Source organism: Triticum aestivum, chromosome 6B (assembly GCF_018294505.1).
Source record: "Triticum aestivum cultivar Chinese Spring chromosome 6B, IWGSC CS RefSeq v2.1, whole genome shotgun sequence".
NCBI classification, from domain to species: Eukaryota; Viridiplantae; Streptophyta; class Magnoliopsida; order Poales; family Poaceae; genus Triticum; species Triticum aestivum.
Window position 1 is genome coordinate 461442675 of NC_057810.1, and position 10286 is coordinate 461452960.

A 10286-nucleotide genomic window follows, 5' to 3' on the forward strand; every position below is an offset into this window, starting at 1 on the left:
TTCTCCTTGCATGCCTTGTATAGAAGAATGGTGCTTTAATTATAAAACATGCGACAGCAAAGAGATGGAACAGGTACTGAAGAATAGAAAGGCATGACATATTGACATGTATCCCCTCCATCTGGAAAAAAATGGATGGGTCTAGGCGTATTTCAGTTCTAGATACATCCTTTTTTATCCATTTCGGCGACATGTAATCCGGATGGAGGGAGTATGGTGTAAGAGCTAGGGATACGACAGGACAACACAGCAAAAAAAACTAGTTGAATGTAAAACTATATGCTAGCGCAATACGTACAGAAATAACCAAGGCAACATACACGTGTATGATTGGGAAAATAAGATGGCATTGCAATAGAGCACTAGAACAGCACTTCAATGTAAAAAAACATGGTATGGCAGACAGATGAAGTACATACTGATGAATAACAGTGCATAAGATATTCAGAAGCATGATGTCTAAATTAAGCAGATGACATTGCGATAGAGTAGAATGACAGTACTTGAATTTGAAAACATGTTATCGTGAATGGAATAGGTACTGAAAAACAGGAAGGCATGACATATTTACATGCATGATCAGCATGCTAAGCACATGGCATTGCAAAAGAGTAGATACACTCCAGGACATTATATGCATGTTGTACCCATATCACAGGCCAAGTTAGAGCAAGGACCTTGTGGGGTGAAGAGGATTCATCATCTTTCTGCAAGTCTTCTGAAGAACTGCCTTTACATGTTCCATCATATTGGCTATCATTGACATCAAGTTTATTGGCCTTTACATTACTCCGTGAGGTTCTTGTGGATATATCAGTGTGTGCAATTATATTTGACATGCATGGAAGACAACTAGTAGTTAGATTTATGTAAATGAGTGCCTGCAGGAGACGACATAAATAGTAGGACTGGGGTTAACTAGCAGCAACAGGTCTCATAAACTAAAGGGAGAACACAGATAAAAGCTACAGAATATGTATCATTTGTACTCGAGATTAACTAGATGGCACACAAAAGTAGTAAAGAACAACATAGGTAATACTAGAAGTGGTATAATACTATAATCACCAGCCTGTGGGATAGCATTGGCTGATGGATGATAACTATGGAACAGTGTTACCTAAAGAACAAGTATCTTAGCTGAACTATGGAACAGCGTGAACTCCTGAACAAGACCCATAAGATATCAGCATGAATATACAGTGAAATGTGATGATCTATTTTCCGTGCTTAGATGAATAACAAAGCCATAAATGTTGCACACAAGTAAGATGAGGGTACAACCTATCTGGCTGCCATCCATAGGAGTGAGCATCATGTGCTGACTTGTCGATGGACCTGCAGTTGTTGTGGCTGTCCATGTCAGGCACGCGCATTCGATGCAGGGAACTGTTTAGTGGGGACTGTAGCTCCCTTTTGGTGTATGCTTCCCTTGTTGGAGCAGTTGCGGTGAGTCAGAAGACGGTGTGTCTGAAGATGTAGATAACGCATAAAGTTAAGAACGACATATCTCTTTGATTGAAGAAATACACTAAGAGATCAACAGCAAGGTACGAGAGTGGTCACACGTCTGTTGACTGAAGACTAAATTGGGGTCACACGATTTTATTTTATTTTGGTACTGTCTGATCTACGCCGGATGGCTTGATGGCCATCTTGTGCCTCCCGGCTGACACTGTTCGGAATTTTCCCCGAAGAGCCAGCGACCAACGGCAGAGCAGCCTGCCTCCACCGTCCGTGGCCCCGTCCAAAACCCCGCTCCCCGCCCCACCGCACTGCCGTGGTTGCACCTCCCCCGAGCCAATCCACAAAGACTCCCCGTCATCCAGATCCGGCGGCGGCAGTACCTTCAACCCATGCAACTCTAAAAGATAGCCATCTAAGCACTGCTTCCGCGGCGAACTTGCGGCCCCGCACCCTTACGTTTGACACCAGCCAACCGGCAGCCTAGGAGCTCCGCCACCTCGAGGGGTGCTGCTTCCCATTGGGAATCGATTGGCCCAGAATAAAATTCAGACAACTGACGCCTAAATAAACTAATTTCAAATGAGGGTGCGACCTATCTGTCGGCATGGTGAAGTAGGCAGGTCCAGCTGCCGAGTCGGTGAGGCCGGCGCGGTTGCGGTCGTGACCGGCGGCAGGGAAAGAGCGATGTCGCGGCGATCGACGGCTACACGGAAGCAGCACCAGGACTCTGGACGGATCCGAAGTTGGAGCCGCTCCGGCGCCGTGAACAACGGCGGCGGTGAATCGGCTCCGGTACGGTTCACGCGGCCATCGTTGAGGCAGCACCAGCAGCACGGAGTAAGAGGCACACGGCCCAGTGCACGACAGCAATTGGACATCATCTTCGGCATTAGGGAGGATGGCAGCTGTGAAATTGGTGCGGTGGTGGGCGCCATGGAGGTGGGGCTGAGGTTTCGCGGCTCGGGAGAAGGGAGCTTCCTGGGGAGTAGGTGATTTTGCGCCCACGAGGTATGAATGGGGGTGGGCGGGGGGGAATTGGGAGGGGAGTTGAACCTTGTCTTACGGACGCATTTTTCTGAAATGTGAGGGGGAGTTACAGTTCTACCCTTGCCTATAGGCTTCTCGGCTTGGGTCTGTGTACTGAGGGTCGAGGATAGTAGAGTAACTTTGCTTCTCCCCAAATAGTGGGCGGGAGCGATTTCGAGCGAGAAGGGCGTGTTTTGAACTATAGTGGGCGCGAGCGAATTCGGGCGAGGAGAGCGTGTTTTGAAATAGTGGGCGCGAGCTATTTCGGGCGAGGAGAGCGTGTTTTGCCGACCATGGTTTATGAATTATTCAGCACATATCATTTCGGCCGAGGGGAAGGCGCGCTTGGATGAAGTTACGAACCTACCCTCGATGTACAACGGGCAATTGATGCGTGTCCCACATAGGACGGTAATTTCGTGTCTCCCATTTATTTGCTCGGGCGAATTCCACTGAGCAGAGAGGATGTTTAACGGTTCGTTCAAATTTTGGGAGAACGAGCATCCACGTCTACCTTACCAAGTTGATTCGAATCAAATTTTGAAATATTAGCTTGCCACTTCTTTTTTAGATGGAGAGATGATGCTCGGGAGTAATGTGTTTTTACATGCTCGTTGCTAGCGATTTACTATATGACAAATAGTTGACCCACTCAAAAATGCGAATCAAACCCAAAATCAAATATCTCGATTCAATGAACTAGCTCGTTCAGTAGGTCAAAACAGTGAACTAAATCCAAAATTGAACACCTCAATCGAGTAGCATGTTGTACAGTATTATAGTACTCCATGAACATGTTGAAAGTCAAATTAATGAACTTGTTTGATATACGCATATATCCATTCGTGTGTGGATTGCAGACAACATGGTCTCCAATTTAAATATTTGAATGCAAGTTTATATCAGTCTTTGATGCATAAAACGCGACCTCCCCCTCTCCCGGACTCATGTTCTCTCTCTCTCTCTCTCTCACTCTCTCGCCGACGATCTTCAATTCTGTCGCACGCATACGACACAAAAACCTTGTTGGTCCCTCTCCCTTTCTCTCTCTCTCTCTTTCTCTCTCTCTCTCTGTGTGTGTGTGGGGGGGGGTCTTTCTAGTCCGCATTCATATATACACCATCTATAGGTCTCTCTCGCACACTATGTATGATACTCTAGCTAGTCCAAGCTAGATATCTTGGGTGCACTCATCGTACGCACACAAATTCCTTGTCTCTTTGCCGGTAACTCTCTCATGCACTACTATGTCGTCTCGGAGCTCTTCCGCCGCTCTCTCAAACTCTCCATCCACCTGGGTCACACATACACATGCATATCTCACTCGCACTCGATATGCCCATCTAAAACTCTATCTCTCTCCATCGTTCTCTCTCCATCTCACACGCACACACACACACAATCTCATGCCCAGCTAGCCAAGTGTGATGGTCTCTCACTCAATTGTAGGCACACGCAGTCCCCCGTATATGTATATGACTAGCTAATCTTAGTCTCCATCACAAACATGTGCATGGTCTATCTCGATTCCTCTCGGGGCATCTTTCTATCGCGCACGCACTCCCTCGATCTCCCACCCATATAGTCCCCTCATGATCTCGAGGGGATCTCTCTATCACAAACACACCCTCTCTCCCTCCCCATGCGTCCATGCCATCCATGTGTGCCTCTCAACCTTTTTTCCTTGTTGGCCAGACCTCTATTGGACATGTGCTACAGGGGTGTCTCTCTCCGTTGCAAACAATCACACACTAGATATCTTCATGTATCTCCTCGCCTCGCTTTTCCATCTCGGAGATGCATGCGTGATATGTTCGCATAAGAAACAAAAAAACACACTCTCTCTAATTTATGGTTTGTTGTCACTTTCTCTTTTACACACATACTCTTTTTGCACACTTACTCATTCTCCTTCACACGCACTTGATCTGTCTCGACTGAGGCACTCACCTCCGTCCATAGCACATAGATTTATTGAAAAGTCAAACATCACAAAGTTTGACCATGTACGTGGAGAAAAAGAATTACATATACTACGGCAAACATATACCATTAGATTCACCATGAGATGTAGTTTTGTATGATGTATCTTTGGTATTGTAAATACAAATAACATTTGCGTAAACCTGATCAAAGTTTCCAAAGTTTGACTTCTAAAAAATTCACATGCACTGCATTATCGAGCGGATGGAATATCTCTTTCCCCCTCTCAGCTATCTGACGCACCACTCAACCTCAATCTCTCAAACTTTATTGGTCAGTTTGGTTCGTGACCTAACCCTCATGCCTTGATGGTCGGTACTGCATGGTGTGGACGTGAGATGTAAAATATTTCTGCCTGGCCAGGCTTGTGTGGTGCTGAAGCGTTTGGTTCATGCCTGGGCCAGGCAAAGCATCAATGTCCCATCAATCAATCCATGCATCAATTATTTAATGCTAATATCCATCTGTGTTGCTGTTAGCCTCGTGGCCGCACAACCAGGCACGGCCAGGCATTCGAAATCGGTCGCTTGGGCCAGGCTCCTTGCAGTGTCTGGAGTTCAGCCAAGCTAATTAAAGTGCAAGAGGGAACCCAGCCCAGGTGGGCTTTCTTTTTCACAGGGTAGCAACCAAACAAGCGTGCATGAAATCCAGCCACAACCCCAAGCCACGCAAAAGATGCTCACGACACAAGCCAAACAGGCCTTATATCTCCCTGGTTCACACATACACATGCCTCGCTCGTGCTATACATATAGACCCATCCAACACTCTCCGCCCTTGTTCTCTCTCCATGTGACACACACCCCCCCTAAGTACCATAATCCCTCACTCCATCATAGGCTCTGTTTGGATCCATGGGTTAGAGTTAGTTTGAGTTAGTTTGGAGTCAACTAACCCAAAAAGATCCAAACATGAGGGTTAGTTTAGGTTAGAAGCATCTAACCCATCCAAAAAACTAACCCATCCAAGAGGTGCTTATTTGGGTTAGTTCTTCTCGGGACCACTAATAAACATTTTTTTCTCTCGCTCTCCCCGCAGCAGATCCCTCCCCACTTCCTCGAAGCCTCTCGTCCTCTCCATCCCTCCCTCTCGCACCGCCCGAGAAGGTGCCTCGCCGTATCCGCACTCCATCTAACCTTGCCATCCAAACACCTCTTTACTTAGAGTTAGTTCAGGGTTAGAATCTAACTCTAACCTCTAACTGAGTTAGAGTATCCAAACAGGGCCATAGGCGCAAGCACTCCCCCCCCCCTCCTAAGTATGATTATCTCTTAGTAGCCATGAGGAACACACGTATTGTCTCCTTGCATCCATACATCTATCTCGATATCTCTCGGGGCATCTTCTATCGCGCACACACCTTGTCACTCGATCTCCCACCCATGTAGTCCCATCACGATCTCCAGGGGATCTCTCTATGACAAACATACACTCTCTCCTCCCAATGTCTGCATTTTCTCCATACGTCTCTCTCGACCTCTCTCCCTTGTTTGTCCGACCCCTCTTGGCCACGTGCTAGGGGTCTTCCTCTCTCGGTTCCAAACAACCACACACTATCTCCTCACCTTGCCTCCGTTGTCGAAGATGCATGTATGATATGTTTGCATAAGACACGCACGCTTTTTCTCCACTTTTATCGTGTGTTGTCCATGTATCTTTCACACACGCACACACACTTTTTTCACTCTCTCCCTCTCTCTCTCTCTCTCTCTCTCCCTATCTCTCGTCAGGGACTCTATTACGTCCATAAGCATATGGATGTTTTGAAAAGTCAAACCTCAGAAAAGTTTGACTAGGTATATGTGGAGAAAAACATTTACATCTGGAACGATCATTAGATTCATCACACCATGTACTTACTTCTTACTATCATTTATCTTTGCTATTGCCGATATAAGTAATTTCTTTATAAACTTGGTCAAAGTTTCAAAAGTTTGACTTTAAAAAAAATGTTGTAACTACATTATCGAACGAAGGGAGTAGCTCTTTCTCTCTCTCTGCTATCTCTCACGGGCCTCCCCTCTCACTTGAACTCTCTATACCGACGGATTATACGCTCACTGTGTCAGCGTATAGCTCTGTATATTGTTTAGTTTACCGGTCAACCAATCCATATGCTGTGTTGTCAGCTCGTGTTATGTATCTTGGTGTGCTGGCCCAAGTGGCAGTGGGTGAAAATAAGTAAACTAGAGGCCCATCTGACACACGGTGAAGGAAACAAAGTTGAAACCACTTGGGATAGCACCCCGCATGCTAGTAAATTGAGGGCGCATTGAGGGCAAACTTCTTGCGCGTGAAGGACGCACTCGCGCTCAATTCACCACTACGCGCCGGCATGCACAGAAGGACGCACTCGCGCACACCCAGCACACAACACACACCAGCACACGTGTACACCGGCGTCGCCGCCGGTTGAGATGGACGGCGAGGCAGCCAACAAGCGGAGGCTGCTCGAGCCAAAACCGCATCCGGCGAGCCTGGACTTCATCAGCAGCCTCCCCGACGACATGCTGCTCGTCATCATCGGCCTCCTCTCCACCAAATCTGCCGTGCGGACCGCCCTGCTGTCCTGGCGGTGGCGCCCCCTCTGGTGCTACATCCCCCTCAACCTCACCGTCAACAACTGCCTCTGCGACAGGGATTGCAAACGCATGGCCGCAGTCTCCAAGATCCTTTCATCGCACCCTGGGCCAACCAGACGCCTTGACATCCGCATGTTCAGTACCAACTGCAAGGTCCAACCCAAGTTCGACGAGTGGTTCTTATCCCCCGCCCTAGATCAGCTCGAGGAACTCAGCTTTGAAGCTGAAAGATTTCGCTCTCTACCGCCGTCCGCGCTTCGCCTCATGCCAACGCTGCGCCGCGCTAGCTTCAGCCCCTGCTATCTTCCCCAGATTAATGTCGCGCCCGCCCTTCTTCTCCCTCAACTCAAGCAGCTTGACCTCTTCGACCTTGTCATCTCTAAGAAGGCTATGGAGCACCTGCTCCGCAGCTGTACTATGCTCGAGTACCTTCGTCTTGGGCAGATCCACGGGTTCATTAGCCTCCACATCGCCTCGATGAATCTCTGATGGATTTATGTTTCTTGCTGGCCCCGCAACAAGACATCAATTGGGAAGGGATCACTCCAGATATTCCACATTATGGTCATTGAGAATGCGCCTTTCCTTGAGAGATTGCTTGTATCGGATCTAGAAGGTCCAACAAAAATCAGGGTCATTGACGCGCCGAAATTGACAGCGTTGGTGTACTCGTCTGCCAAATTCTCCGAACTCTTTATTGGATCCGTAATCGTTCAGGTACAACACTCATCTTCTTCTCCGTCTTCTTGAAATTCACATTTTTAAATTTCTTCTTGATGTATTTACGACCGTCTTCCAGAAAATGATTCCCACAAGCTTGACCCAGTCCATGCGCACAGTGAAGATCTTAGCACTAAAATCTATCGGCCCCAATCTGGATCAAGTTGTTGGATTCCTTACATGCTTTCCATGCACGGAGAAGCTACTCATCGAGGTGAAACTTCTTTCCTATTAGTAAACAGTAATCACAACATAGCTCAATTTTTTCGTAATTTTCCCAAATTACGATGACAAGTGTAGTGTTCAAAACTACATCTACGCACTGCACCGAAAGAAATGTTTTTAGTATTTTTTTCTCACGTGATCACCTGCATCATTTTTATGTTGTACTACTATAGTAGCCTAGGCTAGTCATAGTGGAAAGTAACTTAGACTACTCCAGTAACTCTATGGTTACCCTAAGGGCAAGTACTACCTCCGTCCTGGTTTACTCTTCCAATTTTGTAGTATCAAAATTTGACCATAGATTTAACTGACAAAATGTTAATGCATGTCACTAAGAACTATATCGTTGGATTCGTATTTGAAAATAATTTCAAATGATGTAATTTTTAGTGACATGCATTGTCATTTTCTTAGGTAAATCTATGGTCAAAATTTTATACTAAATACGAGGTAGTATTCCCTCCGTCCCAAAATTCTTGTCTTACATTTGTTTAGATACGGATGTATCTAACACTAAAATGTAACTAGATACATCCGTATTTAGACAAATTTAAGACACGAATTTTGGGATGGAGGGAGTACAAAAGTGGGCTATGTAGGCCAAAATATGTGCCAAATTCACTTGTGATGCATTTGGCATCGATGCCCCTCCATTGCTCACCTGGTGCCCCAATCTGGAGCACCTACTTTGCTCCGGTGCCAAATTAACTCACGCAATGAAAAAACACTGCGTGGGAGAGAGAGAGAACTGAGGCAATAAAAAACACTTGTTTGGGAGAGTGAGAGGCTGGTGTAGTTGGTTTGATTGATTTGTTTATACATGTGTGTCTGTGTGCACAGCGGTTCCAACTCTCTCACATCGCGAGAACGGTGCCAAAATCTTTTGATTTGACATCGATGCGTATTATGTGGCATACTTTTGCGAAATATGGCATCAGCCACATAGTCGAAGGCAACAAATGCCCAAGCTCTTCACGTGCTCCTAGTTAAATGAGAGGAAACAGAAACAGAGAGAGAGAGAGAGAGAGAGAGAGAGAGAGAGAGAGAGGGAGAGAGAGAGAGTGAAAAAATATCACTAGCCAACCAACCCTATCGTATGAGCGAATGATATTGGTACCTCTTGATGACACGGCAATCTTATGCAGCCAGCTGCTCTAATATGTTCTCTTCTTTTGCAGATAAAAAAGACCCAAAAGTGAAAAATGTGCTGCACTATAACAATCTCATCGAATGCCTTGATCTCCATCTTACAGAAATTGATTTGATCGACTACCGAGGCAGCACATCTGAGATTAAATTGGCCAGGTTCTTTGTTCTGGAGGCAAGTGTGCTCAAGGTAATGAGGTTTGGCGTTCTCTGGCGCAACAATGAATGGCATGCTGATCACCGCAAGCGTCTAAGCCTAAATGGCAAAGTCTCTGCAGAAGCTGAATTTGTTTTTGAAACATCAAGTGGCCAGAGACTCGAAAACTTATTTGCCCATTAGTGACTTGTCAGGGCGGTGGATTTTAGTTTGTACGATAACGCTGCATCCACCTAAAGTAACGAAAGTTCTTACGTGAACTTCCTAGTAATTCCCTCTTCCTAGGTGCAGCATTACTCCTAACATTTGTAATATCAGTTTGAAACTTGAAATCTTGCCGTGCCCTATTCCTGCGTTTTCAAAATCCTGCGAATCAAACAGGTCATGAGTTGGTGATGATGTTGTGCCTCCCATCTTTCACTAGTAGTTGTCGGATCTAGATCTGATGCACACAAACCAAGCTTCTCCATTTTTGCAAAAAGATGCCCGCACTTGTTCCCTATTTACAAACAACTCCTTGTCTCTCACAATCAGCCTTATCTCCTCCCCACCACATCTAGAAGGCCGTGGAAAAATCTGGCGCGATGGCCGCTGCCGGAGCAGTCCAACCCCAATCTTGGTGTTCCGTGCAATGCACGGGCATCTACGCACGGGAAATTATGTCGAACAGGGCTAGTTGTAAGCTGGCTAGCTCTACAGCCATGATGATAGTGACTGCAGACAGTGAGGCTGACTATGGTATGCCGAACACGGCGCCTATACTCAGGTGTCATCTCCGGCGCAGGGTCTTGTCACTTCACTGTGAGGAGGAGCATGTAATAATTTGACCAACGGGTAGTACAGTGCTAGTACTCCTAGGAGTACTACATTGGTAGTACTACTACTAGTACTAGTAGCACCACCGTCTGGATTTAGGAGTACTACCACGTCCATCTGGATTTTAGTATTTGACTAGCAATATCTAGTAATGCATGTCACAA